Source organism: Urocitellus parryii, chromosome 2, assembly GCF_045843805.1.
Source record: "Urocitellus parryii isolate mUroPar1 chromosome 2, mUroPar1.hap1, whole genome shotgun sequence".
In the NCBI taxonomy this organism is placed as follows: Eukaryota; Metazoa; Chordata; class Mammalia; order Rodentia; family Sciuridae; genus Urocitellus; species Urocitellus parryii.
Window position 1 is genome coordinate 149,146,800 of NC_135532.1, and position 16,632 is coordinate 149,163,431.

At 37.3% G+C, this 16,632-nt stretch overlaps 1 non-coding gene across 1 annotated transcript; it reads left to right on the forward strand.

The window, feature by feature from the left end:
• Positions 1-435: 435 nt before the first annotated feature.
• Positions 436-542, forward strand: LOC113192325 (U6 spliceosomal RNA). The gene has a single exon (XR_003301999.2). It is a non-coding gene; the product is annotated as a U6 spliceosomal RNA (small nuclear RNA).
• The last annotated feature ends 16,090 nt before the right edge of the window (positions 543-16,632 follow it).

Here is a 16,632-nt window from a genome sequence, read left to right on the forward strand (position 1 = left end):
CCAATTCTGGAAGAAACAACAACAAAAAGAGTTCTTAGCTAATCATTCATTGATTGGTCCAAATTGATTTGTTTTCCCCTCCAGCAAAAAAGAAAGAAATGTTATTGTTAACTTATTGCTGCACTTAAGAAAACAGTACACAGGTAGGGGAAGAAAAAAATTCTAAGTCTGATTCTATAACTGACAGCAGGTTTGATCTCACCAAGAAGAATGGAAAAGAACAGGATTTCATGAAACAAAATTGTAGTTTCTGAATTGCTGAGGCTTCTCAACTTTGCAGCCTAGGAACCAGAGCCATTTCCCTAGTTACAAAATCCATGATTGTCTCAATCAGTGCACAAAAAGCATTGAACAGAATTCAACTCCTTGAATGTTAAGTACACTCAACAAACTAGAAATAGAAGGAAACTACCTCAACATAAAAGGTCATATATGGTGCTCGCTTCGGCAGCACATGTACTAACATTGGAACTATACAGAGAAGATTAGCAAGGCCCCTGCGCAAGGATGAAACGCAAATTCGTAAAGCATTCCATATTTTTAGTCACGTCACCCCAATTGGACTAGGGGCAGAGCAGACCCGCCGCCCGCACCCGGAGCAGGCCCAGCGACCCGCCGGCGTGGTAGTCACGTCACCCCAATTGGAGTAGGGACAGAGCAGAGCTGCCTCGAGTGCCCGGAACAGGCCCAGCGACCCGCTGGCATGGTAGACATGTCACCCCAATTGGAGTAAGGGCAGACTAGAGCCACTGACTGCGCCTGCAAGGTAGGCAGACCTGCAACTGACCGGCAGAACAGGCCAAGGGGTCCGAGGGCGTGGTAGACAGATCACCCCAATTGGAGGAGGAGCACAGCCGCTGCCCGCCCTGCAAGGGAGACTTTTCAACTATACAAGAGCAATATAAATATATAGGGTGAAAATTTCAAAAACACAACAGTTTCACCAAGCAGAAAGAAACGCGAGCAGTATGAAAAGACAAGGAAAGAGGGGACCACAAGCAATGCAGGTCAACTCAACTTTAGAAGAGGTAATAGCTGCAGCAGATGGAATGTCAGATAAAGAATTCAGGATATACAAGCTTCAGATGATCTGGAGTCTCAAGGAAGACATTAGAGAGCAAAATCAGACAATGAAAGATCACTTTGACAATGAATTACATAAACAAATCCAAGAAGCAAAAGATCAACTATACAGGGAGATAGAGGTAATAAAAAACAAATAAACACAAATCCTAGAACTGCAGGAAGCAATAAACCAACTTAAAAACTCAACTGAGAATACTACCAGCAGAGTAGAACACTTAGAAGATAGAACATCAGACAATGAAGACAAAGTATTTCAACTTGAAAAGAACATAGACAGCTCAGCAATACTGTTAAGAAACCATGAGCAGAACATCTAAGAAATATGGGATAACATAAAGAGACCAAACTTAAGAGTCATTGGGATACAGGAAGGTATAGAGGTCCAAACCAAAGGAATGAGCAATCTATTCAATGAAATAATACGAGAAAACTTCCCAGACTTGAAGAATGAGACAGAATCCCAAATCCTAGAAACCTACAGGATGCCAAACGTGCAAAATCATAAGAGATCCACACCTAGACACATTATAATGAAGATGCCCGACATACAGAATAAGGAGATAATTTTAAAAGCTACAAGAGAAAGGAAGCAGATTACATTTAGGGGTAAACCAATCAGGATAACAGCTGATCTTTCAACACAGACTCTGAAAGCTAGAAGATCCTGGAACAACATATTTCAAACACTGAAAGAAAATGGGTTCCAACCAAGAATTGTGTATCCAGCGAAATTAAGCTTCAGGATGGAAGATGAAATTAAAACCTTCCATGATAAACAAAAGTTAAAAGAATTTGCAGCTAGAAAACCATTTCTTCAAAACATCCTTGGCAAAACATTACAGGAAGAGGAAATGGAAAATAACAATGAAAACCAACAGTGGGAGGTAGTACAGTAAAGGGGGAAATAATAATCAAAGAGGAAAACAAGCCATGTTTAGTAACACAAATAAACAAATATGGCTGGAAGAACAACCCATATCTCAATAATAACCCTAAATGTTAATGGCTTAAACTCACCAATTAAGAGACACAGGCTAGTAGAATGGATCACAAAACAAAACCCAACAATATGCTGCCTACAGGAGATGCATTTGATAGGAAAAGACATACATAGACTGAAGGTGAAAGGTTGGGAAAAATCACATCACTCATATGGACTTCGGAAACAAGCAGGAGTGTCCATACTCATATCAAATAAAATAGATTTCAAGCCAAAGTTAATCAAAAGGGATAAAGAGGGACACTACATACTGCTCAAGGGAACCATACACCAACAAGACATAACAATCATAAATATATATGCCGCAAACAATAGTGCAGCTATGTTCATCAAAGAAACTCTTCTCAAGTTCAAGAGTCTAATAGACCACCATACAATAATCATGGGAGACTTCAACACACCTCTCTCACCACTGGACAGATCTTCCAAACAAAAGTTGAATAAGGAAACTATAGAACTCAATAGCACAATTAATAACCCAGACTTAATTGACATATATACAATATACCACCCAACATCAAGCAGTTACACTTTTTTCTCAGCAGCACATGGGTCCTTCTCAAAAATAGATCATATATTATGTCACAGGGCAACTCTTAGACAATATAAAGGAGTAGAGATAATACCATGCATCTTATCTGATCATAATGGAATGAAACTGAAAATCAACAATAAAAGAAGGAAGGAAAAATCATGCATCACTTGGAGAATGAACAATAGGTTACTGAATGATCAATGGGCTATAGAAGACATCAAGGAGGAAATTAAAAAATTCTTAGAGATAAATGAAAACACAGACACAACATATCGGAATCTATGGGACACACTGAAAGCAGTTCTAAGAGGAAAATTCATTGCTTGGAGTTCATTCCTTAACAAAAGGAAAAAACCAACAAATAAATGATCTCATACTTCATCTCAAAATCCTAGAAAAAGAAGAGCAAAATAACAGCAAAAGAAGTAGAAGGCAAGAAATAATTAAAATCAGAGCTGAAATTAATGAAATCGAAACAAAAGAAACAATTGAAAAAATTGACAAAACTAAAAGTTGGTTCTTTGAAAAAATAAATAAAATCGACAGACCCTTAGCCATGCTAACGAAGAGAAGAAGAGAGAGAACTCAAATTACTAGCATACGGGATGAAAAAGGCAATATCACAACAGACACTTCAAAAATACAGAAGATAATCAGAAATTATTTTGAATCCTTATACTCAAATAAAATAGAAGATAGTGAAGGCATTGAGAAATTTCTTAAGTTATATGATCTGCCCAGATTGAGTCAGGAGGATATAGACAACCTAAACAGACCAATATCAATTGAGGAAATAGAAGAACCCATCAAAAGACTACCAACTAAGAAAAGCCCAGGACCGGATGGGTATACAGCAGAGTTTTACAAAACCTTTAAGGAGGAACTAATACCAATACTTTTCAAGATATTTCAGGAAATAGAAAAAGAGGGAGAACTTCCAAATTCATTCTACGAGGCCAAAATCACCCCGATTCCTAAACCTGACAAAGACACTTCAAAGAAAGAAAACTACAGACCAATATCTCTAATGAACCTAGATGCAAAAATCCTCAATAAAATTCTGGCGAATTGGATACAAAAACATATCCAAAAAAATTGTGCACCATGATCAAGTAGGATTCATCCCTGGGAGGCAAGGCTGGTTCAATATACAGAAATCAATAAATGTTATTCACCACATCAATAGACTTAAAAATAAGAACCATATGATCATCTCGATAGATGCAGAAAAAGCATTCGACAAAGTACAGCATCTCTTTATGTTCAAAACTCTAGAAAACTAGGGATAACAGGAACATACCTCAATATTGTAAAAGCAATCTATGCTAAGCCTCAGGCTAGCATCATTCTGAATGAAGAAAAATTGAAGGCATTCCCTCTAAAATCTGGAACAAGACAAGGATGTCCTCTCTCACCACTTCTGTTCAACATAGTCCTTGAAACACTGGCCAGAGCAATTAGACAGACGAAAGAAATTAAAGGCATAAAAATAGGAAAAGAAGAACTTAAATTATCACTATTTGCAGGTGGCATGATTCTATACCTAGCAGACTCAAAAGGGTCTACAAAGAAACTATTAGAGCTAATAAATGAATTCAGCAAAGTGGCAGGATATAAAATCAACACGCATAAATCAAAGGCATTCCTGTATATCAGCGACAAATCCTCTGAAATGGAAATGAGAACAACCACTCCATTCACAATATCCTCAAAAAAAATAAAATACTTGGGAATCAACCTAACAAAAGAGGTGAAAGACTTATGCAATGAAAACTACAGAACCCTAAAGAGAGAAATAGAAGAAGATCTTAGGGGCTGGGGAGGCTCAAGCGGTGGCGCGCTCGCCTGGCATGCGTGCGGCCCGGGTTCGATCCTCAGCACCACATGCCAACAGGGATGTTGTGTCCGCCGAGAACTAAAAAATGAATGTTGGAAATTCTCTCTCTCTCTCTCTCTCTCTCTCTCTCTCTCTCTCTCTCTCTCCTCTCTCACTCTCTCTTAAAAAAAAAAAAAAAAAAGAAGAAGATCTTAGAAGATGGAAAAATATACCCTGTTCATGGATAGGCAGAACTAACATCATCAAAATGACGATATTAGCAAAAGTTCTCTATAGGTTTAATGCAATGCCAATCAAAATCTCAACGGCATTTCTTGTAGAAATAGAGGAAGCAATCATGAAATTCATATGGAAAAATAAAAGACCCAGAATAGCAAAAACAATGCTAAGCAGGAAGTGTGAATCAGGCAGTATAGCGATACCAGACTTCAAACTATACTACAGAGCAATAATAACAAAAACAGCATGGTACTGGTACCAAAACAGGTGGGTGGACCAATGGTACAGAATAGAGGACACAGAAACCAATCCACAAAACTACAACTATCTTATATTTGATAAAGGGGCTAAAAGCATGCAATGGAGGAAGGATAGCATCTTCAACAAATGGTGCTGGGAAAACTGGAAATCCATATGCAACAAAATGAAACTGAATCCCTTTCTCTCGCCATACACAAAACTTAACTCAAAATGGATCAAGGAGCTTGATATCAAATCAGAGACACGGCGTCTGATAGAAGAAAAAGTTGGCTACGATCTATATACTGTGGGGTCGGGCTCCAAATTCCTCAATAGGACACCCATAGCACAAGAGTTAATAACTAGAATCAACAAATGGGACTTACTCAAACTAAAAAGTTTTTTCTCAGCAAAAGAAACAATAAGAGAGGTAAATAGGGAGCCTACATCCTGGGAACAAATCTTTACTCCTCACACTTCAGATAGAGCCCTAATATCCAGAGTATACAAAAAACTCAAAAAATTAAACAATAAGATAACAAATAACCCAATCAAAAAATGGGCCAAGGACCTGAACAGACACTTCTCAGAGGAGGACATACAATCAATCAACAAGTACATGAAAAAATGCTCACCATCTCTAGCAGTCAGAGAAATGCAAATCAAAACCACCCTAAGATACCATCTCACTCCAGTAAGATTGGCAGCCATTATAAAGTCAAACAACAACAAGTGCTGGCGAGGATGTGGGGAAAAGGGTACACTTGTACATTGCTGGTGGGACTGCAAATTGGTGTGGCCAATTTGGAAAGCAGTATAGAGATTTCTTGGAAAGCTGGGAATGGAACCACCATTTGACCCAGCTATTCCCCTTCTCAGTCTATTCCCTAAAGACCTAAAAAGAGAATACTACAGGGACACTGCTACATCGATGTTCATAGCAGCACAATTCACAATAGCAAGACTGTGGAACCAACCCGAAGCCCTTCAATAGACGAATGGATTAAAAAATGTGGCATTTATACACAATGGAGTATTACTCTGCATTAAAAAAATGACAAAATCATAGAATTTGCAGGGAAATGGATGGCATTAGAGCAGATTATGCTAAGTGAAGCTAGCCAATCCCTAAAAAACAAATGCCAAATGTCTTCTTTGATATAAGGAGAGTAACTAAGAATAGAGTAGGGACGAAGAGCATGAGAAGAAGATTAACATTAAACAGGGATGAGAGGTGGGAGGGAAATGGAGAGAGAAGGGAAATTTCATGGAAATGGAAGGAGACCCTCAGGGTTATACAAAATTACATAGAAGAGGAAGTGAGGAGAAAGGGAAAAAAATACAAGGGGGAGAAATGAATTACAGTATAGGGGGTAGAGAGAGAAGAGGGGAGGGGAGGGGGGATAGTAGAGGATAGGAAAGGCAGTAGAATGCAACAGACACTAGTATGGCAATACTAGTGTTTTGAATAACCAACAATAAAAATTTAAAAAAAGGCCATATATGAAAAACCCATAGCTAACATCATATTCAACAATGAAAGATAAAACCATTTACTCCTAAGATCAGGAACAAAACAAGAATGCCCATTTTTATCACTTCTATTTAACATAATTCCAGAGTATTTGACAAGAAAAAGAAATAAAGGAAAACCAAGTTGGAGAGGAGAAAATAAAAATCATCTCTCTTTGCAGATGACAAGATCTTGTATGCAGAAAAGCTTAATGACATTCAACAAAAAATATCAGAACTAATAAATTCAGCAAAGTTGCAAGATATAAGATAAATACACAAAGGTCCTTAACAATGAACAACCCAAAAGGATATTAAGAAAACAATTCAATTTACAATAAAATAAAAAGAGAATAAATTTAAGGAAGTGAAATACCTTTATACTGAAAACTATAAAATGTTGCTAAAAAATTAAAGACACCAATAAATGGAAAGATATCCCATGTTTATGTTTGTGGATTAAAAGGCTTAATATTTTCAAAATGTCAGTAATACCAAAGTGGTCTACAAATTCAATGCAATCCATATCAAAATCTCAATGACACTATTGACAGAAATGAGAAATCTATCCTAAATTTGCGTGGCATCTCATGGACCCTGAATAGCAAAAACAATCTAGAAAAAGACACCAGAGTTGAAAGTCCTACATTCCTGATTTCAAAACTTTCTATAAAGCTATGAGAATTCAAATTGTGATACTGGCAAAAAGACAAGCACACAGATAATTAAATAGGATATGGAACCCATAAATAAACTCTTATGTGTATCAGATATGATTTGCAACAAACAAAAGTACTATTCAGTTAGGAAAGAGATTTCTTTTCAATGAAGGGTGTTGGGAAAAAGTCTTCACAAAAAAAAAAGAGTTGGACCCTTGTTACCACATATAAAAAGTGCCTCACAATAGATTAGAGACCTAAAAATCTAGAAAACATAAAGTAAAAGCTTCACAACATTGGACTTGGCAGTGACCTCTCGGATATGCTATTAAATACACAGTCCACACACACACACACACACAAAAGGCAAATCGGGACTTCATGAAGATTTAAAAATTGAAAGACACTGTCAGCACTCCTGACAAAGTGCTCCACTATACAGGTTCAATGAAATAAGATGAATATCGAGCCTGACTCCTTTTGATAAACATTAAAAATTATGTCATTCTCTTGTGGGTGATATTTATAGAACCCTTCTTCATTCTGATATAAAATGCTAGATATATAAAATAAAGATTGCCTCAATCCCCAAACTAACAACACTCTTAACAACTTTAAGAAGGATGAAAAAACACATGAAATGTGTAGTTTTTTACCACAGGACAAAATAATTTTGCTACTTAAAATTTTAATAATCCACTGGAGCTGGCCATGGTGGTACAGGCCTATAATCCCAGTGGTTCAGGAGGCTGAGGCAGGAGGATCACGAGTTCAAAGTCAGCCTCAGCAAAAGTAAGGCACTAAGCAACTCAGTAAGACCCTGTCTCTAAATAAAATACAAAATACGGCTTGGGATGTTACTCAGTGGCCAAGTACCCCTGAGTTCAATCCCTGGTACCAAAAAAAAAAATCCTTCTAATCTGATTATTTTTGCAAGAATTGATATTCTTAAAAGCAGATTTAAATTCAAAATTGCTGCACTATTACTGTCATGTATAACTAAAAAGAACAAATAAATTTAAAAAAATTGTTTCCTATTCAACTAGGCAAATTCTTTGTACAGAGATAAGAAACAGAAACTTTATGTACTTTTCAACTACTGAGACAAATAAGTGTCTAAAGGATACAAAGTATGTTGTCTGCATTTTCTACATTTTCAGAGAATATCATCTTTTTGTGAAATGGTGGTTGGGTAAGCAGCAGAGTTCTTGGGTAAGTTTCACCATTCTCTAAAGACATAATTAGAAGATGTCCATTTGTCAACATCAACTCTGCATTTTCAGACACCAATTAGTTAATGTCAGACTGAGGCAAGAAGTGCTAACCTCAAATTAAAATTAACAACACTGAAGTGTTGAGAAATCAGGGTGAGGTAGGAGATGAAGCTCTTGCATTCTGAGTAGAGAATTTAAACTACCTGAATTTAAATCCCAGCCCCACCATTTACAAACCATGTGACTTCCAACAAGTTATTTCTTTCTTTCTTTTTTTTACAATAGTGGAATGCATTACAATCATAATTATCCATTCACAACACAATTTTTTGTAACTCTGTAAATCATAGTTTCAAAAAGGAAAAATAGTACCTGTCTCACAAGAGTACCTGTCTCTTATTTTGTTGGAAAAATAAGCATTTAATGTCAATTGACATATAAAAAGGGCCCAATACACACTAGTAATTCTTATTACTTAGCTGGATATTTCTCCATAACCTTTGGTAAACAATATTGCTTATACATTGCTCTAGAGACTTTCATCCCATTACCTGGTATCATTTGAGTTGTCATTCAAACCCCATATTCATTTGGTAATGAAAAATGTAGTTATTTTCTTTGAATCAAATCACCTTATAAAAGTAGAACTATTAATATAACAAAAATATCATTTCATCTAGTTTGATAGTCTAGAGATTTTCATAGACTTTTTCAAAGGTAAGATGTTCAGTCTTCATCATAAAAGCAATAACTATAGCAACACTTCAGCTGACCCCTGCAAGACTGAAAAAGAGACCTTTAAGATAAATATCAAATAGAAAAAATTTTAAACCCAGCCCCCATCGATGGTAAAGGTCAGGTCTACTTCATTTCCACTTCTATTCCCTTTGCTTCAGAAATAAGACCGCTGTTAGAAATAGAAGAAAAAGAAGGAGGAAGAGTAAATCCACAGAAAACAAGAAAATATTCACAAATCATATATCTGAAAAGAGATTCATATTCAGAATACTTTTTTTTTAAAAAAAGTTCAACAATAAAAAAATTAACAACCCAATTAAAGAATGGGCAAATAGGCCAGATATAGTGGTACGTGCCTGTACTTCCAGTGACTCAGAAGACTAAGGCAGAAGGATTACCTCTTTGAAGCTAGCCTCAGCAACTAAGCAAGACCCTGTCTCTAAATTAAAAATTTTTTAAAAGGCAAGAGATGTTGCTCAGTCATTGGTAAAATGCCCCTGGGTTCAAAGGTTATAAAGAATTATCCAGTTGAGTAATAAGTACCAAAAAAAAAAAAACATAGACAACTCTTCATTCAGATGACTATTATTAAAACAAAACAACTATTGGCAAGGATGTGAAGAAACTGGACTCCTTTTGTACACTTAGTAGGAATACAAAATGGCAGAGCCACTGTGGGAAACTGTACAGTGATTTCTCCAAAGTTAAAAATAGAATTACTATATAACCCAGCAATTCCACTTCCAGAAATATACCAAAAAGAGTTGCAAGGAGGGTTTCAAAGAGTTATTTTTATGCCCATATTTATACCAGCATTATTCATAATATCCAATAGGTGGAAACAATCTAAATATCCTTTGATGGATGACTGAATAAACGAAATGGAATATACACACAACGGGATACCATTCAGCCTTTAAAAAGAAGGAAATTCTGACACATACTTCAACATGGATGAACTTTGAGGATATTATACAAAGTGAAATAAGTCAGTCACAGAAAGGAGAAATATCATATGATTACACTCACATGAGATACCTGGAGTGATCAGATTCATAGAGATGGAATGGTGGTTGCCAGGGGCTGGGGGGGAGAAGAATGGGAAGTTGTTTTTTATGGGTATAGAGTTTAGTGTGGGAACATGAAAAGTTCTTGAGACAGCTGATGGTGACCATTAAACAACAATGTGAATATGCCTAATGCCACTGAACTGTACACTTAAATGAGTGAAATGTTATAGTATTTCTCTCTCTCTCTCTCTCTCTCTCTCTCTCTCTCTCACACACACACACACACACACACACACACACACACACACAAAATACAGATCTCAGGATCAACATGTCATGTCTGAAATTTGAAATGGCAGATACCAAAAAAAAAATTTTTTTGAGTGGGCCATTATGTGTCCACTAAACAAAAGAACAAGCCAAATATCAGTAGAGGGGACAGAATAAAGATGGCAGTAGCTGTCAGCTCTAGCTGTTCTAATAAGTTAAGGCAGCATAACTTTATGTGAGATTCCTGTCTTGCTGGTTTCATTGGAAATGAATAGTCTCCATATCAATGGGGAATTTCATTAATTAGGGTTTATTGGGTTCACTAAAACAGTTCTATTATTTAAGTACTCAAAAGGTTCTTTGGCCACAGACATGTCACTACATCACCGAACAGAACTCTGTCAAGGATGCTCTGTAGATAACTTCTTAGCACAAGGAGTTCATTCTCCTGGGAACACACTGGAGCCTCCACATGGCCCTTAAGAAGACACTGACCTCTTTGAAACCAGGATTGCAAGATCCAGTGAACTGGAGAAGACTCTTGGTTGCACAGATTTTTCTGAACTCTGGTTCTCAGAAAGGCTAAGTGAAGGAATCGTCAGAAGACTCAAAATAGAATCTGTCACATTCCGATCTTATGAGATAATGCATGATCTTGCAGAGGCATTAAAAAGAAGGAAGATAATCTGTGGCTCTGTTTAATGTGATTTATTGGCTTCTAGAGACTCAAATACCATGAAAACAATTCTCTTCTATAAAAATACATATATTTCTATTGGACTCTTTTAAACTGAAAATAATGGTTAAATCCTTGGATCAGGACTAGCGCCAGCATAAGGAAGGAGTTTCCAACTCACCAACTTCTTCCCAGCCCATGCACATACTCTGTATTTCAAGATTTTTGTCTTTGGCCTCTTTTGTCTAAAATATAATTTAGCATCATAGGGAGCCTTTTTGATGGCTTTCAGCTTAAAGCAGGCTTCTTTGGTTCAGACCAGTGAAAGTTTCTCATATGAACTGAGGTCACTTCTTGACCTCTCGAGTCCTCGATATGTTATCCTCAGGGCAGCTGCCTCCCTCCTAGTCTCTTATAAATTAGCTGTGTATTTTCTGGGATCAACCACATCCTCAGAAAACTGACTACAGCTCATCCAGGAAACTTGGCCCCCATTCTCTCTCTAGAGACAGCTGTGTGAAAGTTTCAGAGGTAATAACTCAGACAGAGGGTCCTCTGTGGTTAGCAGAGCCCCAAATTTGGATAATGTTTCACTTGAATATTCATTGGCCTTAGCAGTTTGGCAAAAGTAGGAAAGGACTCCTAATTCCATGGGGTCAGATATCCTCCCTGAAACTAAAATGGAAAAAGATTAACTGACTCATGGAAAGGATTTTGTGATAAACCTAAAGTCCTGGGGCTCCTTTCATAATAGCACCTCCTCTTCTCATCACTCATCTCCCTTGGGGGGTGTCTTGAGTAATATAATTTTCAAGGATTTAATAATGATTTCTCTATCAGCAGCCTCAGTCAGTCTCTAGAGAAACTGGTACATTGTTTGAAAACTCCTGGCTCCTCAGTCCCAGTGAAGTATAGGAACCAAGTGAACATAGGGAAAATGTCTGTTGGGGATAGCTTAAAGCCAACACCACCCAGAGTTCTAGAAAGGATTAAGAGATATCAGACCAAAAGGGACAAGTGGGGAGGGAAGAGAGGATGGAAAGGGGAAATACTGGGGAATGATATTGGCCAAGTTATAGTTATATTGTACGCATGTATGTAACAACAATTTCCACCATTATGTAGAACTATAAATGAAAAAAAGAGAGAAATATCAGATCCATGGAGCTATTTAAATACACCAAGAGATGACATTAGCAAGTATTATTAATTTGGTATGATGATAATATTGTGGATAGGGTCATGTTTTTGTTTTTGTTTTTGAATTAGAGATAAACACTAAAGTTTTATGAATGAAATGATGGTATCTAGGATTTGCTTTTAAAAACTCTACAAGCCAAGCACAGTGGCACACATCTGTAATCCCAGCTACTTGTGATGCTGAGGCAGGAGGATAGAAAGGTCGAAGCCAGTCTGGGCAATTTAGCAAGACCCTGTCTGAAAATAAAAAACAAAAAGGGTTGAGGGTGTACCTCAGTGGTAAAGCACCCCTAGGTTCAATCTCCAGTTTTGGAGGGGTGGACTCCAGAAAAATAAATACATATATAAATGGGGGTAGGATGATAGGTGAGATGAAATTGGTAAAATGTTGATACTTGCTAAGGGTGGCTAGAGCTATCTAGGAGTTTCTGCATGTTTGTTATACTATTTTCTTATATGTTTTGAAATTTTGGGCTGGGGTTAGGGCTCAGTGGCAGAGTGCTTGCCTCATACAGGTGAGGCACTGGGTTTGATCCTCGGCACCACATAAAAATCAGTAATAAAATAAAATATATTTTTAAAATTCTATAATAAAAAGTAAGGAGATCCCAGCAGTGTGGGAGGCTGAGACAGGAGAATTGCGAGTTCATAGCCAGCCTCAGCAACAGCGAGTCAAGACCCAGTGAGACCCTGTTGCTTAATAAAATATAAAGTAGGGCTGGGATGTGGCTCGGTGATAAAGTGCTCCTGAGCTCAATTTTTTATACCAAAAAAAAATAATAATAATAAAGGGAAAGGGAGGAGAGGATGCTAGTTATGCTAGAGTCAATGTTTCATTCTGTAAAGAGCCACTCCACAAAAGTTAACTCAAAATGGGTCACAGGCCTAAGTGTGAAATGCAAAACTACAAACTCCAGAAAAGAACTTGGGTAACCTCGAGTTTAATGGTGCTAACACATTTTAGATATAACATCAGAGGCATGATCCATGAAAGAAAAAATTGGTAATTTGGAGTTTGTTAAAGTAAAAACCTCCTTGTGAAGTATGCAAAGTCAACCACAGAAAATCTTGGCAGAACATATAGCTGATGAAAAAAACTGGTATTCAAAATATACATAGAACTCTAAAAACTCAACAATAAGAAAACAGGCAGCCCCATTAAAAGATGAGCAAAAGATCCAAATAAACACCTCCCCAAAGAAAATATATGTATTGAAAAATAAGCCTACAAAAGATGTTCAACATTGCATGTGGTTAGGGAACTTCAAATTGAAGCAGTGAGATGCTACTAGACATCTCTTAGAATGGTTAAATCAAGACATTGACAACATAAAACGCTGGTGAGGCTGTGGAGCAGCCAGGACACTTGGTGGGAGTACAAGCTCTATAACCACTCTGGAAGGCAGGCAGTTCCTTAAAAAACTAACTGTATTTTACCATCTGGCAATTGTAATCCTTGGTAAATAACCACGTTAGTTAAAAACTTATATCCACAAAATAACCTGCCCACCACTGTTTATAGCAGCTTTATTCACAACAGCTTGGATCTGGAATGTCCCTCAAGGGCCAAGGGGTTAAAGACTTGGTCCCCAGTGTGTGACTGGTGGTAGGCCCTCATAAAGTGTCCTAAAGGTAGGGCCTAATGGGAGGCTTTGATCACAGGGCACATGCCCTTGAAGGGGACAGTGGGGACTCCATCTCTTCCTCACTCTTGTTCATTCTAGTCGAGAGGCAAGTGGCTTTGTTCCACCTTGTGCTCCCTGCCATGATACACTACCTTGCCACAGGCACAAGGCAATGGATGGAAACCCAAACTCGTGAGCCAAATTAAACATTTTCCCTAAGTAGGTTGAATATCTGAAGTATTTATTATAGAGCAATGGAAAATTAACACAATAGTAACATTTGGAACCAACAAGATGTTCTTCAATAGGTGACTATGAATAAACAAACTGGCATATTTATAAAATAGACTTTTTATTCCATTCATTTCAACTCAGTAATTAAAAATGCTATAAAACCATAAAATTACATGTAATAACTTTAAATGCATATTGCTAAATGAAGGAAGCCATTCTAAAAATGAATACTGTATGATTTCAACTGTATGGCACCTGGAAAAGATGAACCGATGGAGATAGTAAAAAGATGAGTCATTTCCAGGGCTTTCAGGGAGGAATGGAAGGGTAAATAGGTAGAACACAGGAGATTTATAGTGGCTCTCTGGAAACTCTCTGTACTTTCCACTCAATTTTTCTGTAAATTAAGAACTTTCCTTCAAAATAATGTCTATTAATTAAGAAAGAAGGAAAAAAAGAAAGAAAGAAAAACAGAAAATGGAAGTAAAGGCTGCTGGTGAAAGAGCCAGCCAGGAATGTCTACCTGCATGAAGACAGGGGCCAGCAGGGACTGCAACCTCTCAGCTGTGTAGATGATTTGTGTGGCTGAAAATGGAACACGTTAAAGACATCATACCAAAATGAGGTTTTTTTGAAATGTGGCCCAGGAGCAGCCTCTATCAGAATCAATGGATTGCTTATTGAATGCAGACTCCAAGGCTCCAGGCCAGAGCTGCTGAATAAAAGTCTACAGGTGTGGGGCCTGGAAATCTGCATTTAGAATACCCCAAAATGATCCCTATGCCCTTTAAGTTTTGGGATTCACTTGTGTACACTACCAATCTGCTAAACTATTGGCCTTCTCTTTTTGTATAGATAGAGGAATAAAGAGAAAATGTCCATTAAATTTTTATTAAATGTAAGGAATAAGCCTCTGAACAGGGGGCTGGAGGTGGAGAAAGTGGAATGGATACATGAAGGTGAGGCTGACGAACAGCCTGTTTGAAGAAGTTTCTGAGTCTGGAGGAAGAAAAGGAAACAGAACCAGAGGAGAGAGGTTCACTGTCCACAGCAAGTGAGGCTGGGTTCATTTTGCTCTGCTGAAGCAAAACAAAACAACCAAACAAAAAATTTGAACAACACTAGGAAAAAGAGGGGTGGGTAAAAAGAAAACTGAGTGGAGGAACTCAAGGAGAAACCCTGAAAAGGCAAAACCTGAGCCTGATGGAAATGTGTATCAATCAATAGTGACCAAGTAATTTTCTGATTTGGGGGAAAAAGTAAAAGTTAGTTTAAGAACTTGGGGTCAAGGAACCATAATGATTTCTAGAAACAATTTGTGCAAGCAGCCAATACCAAACCAAAATAAATAAACAAATCCACACCCCACCCTTAAAAAACCCAAACAAATACCTCAAACAAGAAACAAGAGTATAAAAGTTAAAAGGTAGGGGCTGGGGATGTGGCTCAAGCAGTAGCGCGCTCGCCTGGCATGCGTGCGGTCCGGGTTCGATCCTCAGCACCACATACCAACAAAGATGTTGTGTCCGCCGAGAACTAAAAAATAAATATTAAAAATTCTCTCTCTCTCTCCTCTCTCACTCTCTCTTAAAAAAAAAAAAAAGTTAAAAGGTAAGCATTTTCCATCACAGACGTTACATTTGTATATTTGCCAGATTGTGGTTTTCTTTCCACTTGAATCAATTATTATAATTATAATCTGAGACTGAGATAACAAAATAAACTGAAACTGCCAGTAGGAGGGAGAGTACAATATCTTTCTCCTCGTTTTCTGAACCCACTCATGTAACAAAATAATGTACTTTTATGTTTACATAATGCTTCAGTTATTATTGCTCTTAAGCCCTTAAAGCCAGCTATGTATAGTGGGTCTCTTCCCCTTATCTGTGAGTGATTTAAAGGCAGATTCTGGCTCTTATTTACCTCTGGGTTCTCACTGCTGGGCACACAGAAGTTACAGCTGCCCCCTGAACAACATGTTTTGAGCTGCATGGTTTTATTTATATACGGATTTGTGTGTGTGACAATTTGAAAAATTTATAGATAAATCGCATAACCTAGATATATGGAAAAAGGTATGTCATGAATGCACAAAATACATGTAGTTAATAGTCTATCTTATCATTTATTATAAAGTATACACAAATCTGTTATAATCAGAGACTGTACATGGTGCCATTCCAATTGAGAGAAATGTAAATGAATGTAAAGATGCAGTATTAATTCATAACTGCATAAAGTTAAAATTACATCCTGTTCTGTAATAATTTATTTGTAGTCACCTCCTCTTGCTTTTGTGGTGAGATCAAGTGTTGCAAGTATCCACTTAAAACACCCACCGTGTGACACTAACTAGGACTAATTCATTTCTCCAGTAAACTATGCATCTATGGTTCTCACATATTTTTCACTGTATTTAATACATACAATGTATATATTGTGTTAATTGACTATATTATAGGTAAGGCTTCTGATCCAACAGCAGGATGTTAGTAGTTAAATTTATGGGAAGGCAAATATTATACTCAGATTTTCAACTGCAAAAGGGGTTATTGGCACCCCTGTCCCTTGAGTTGT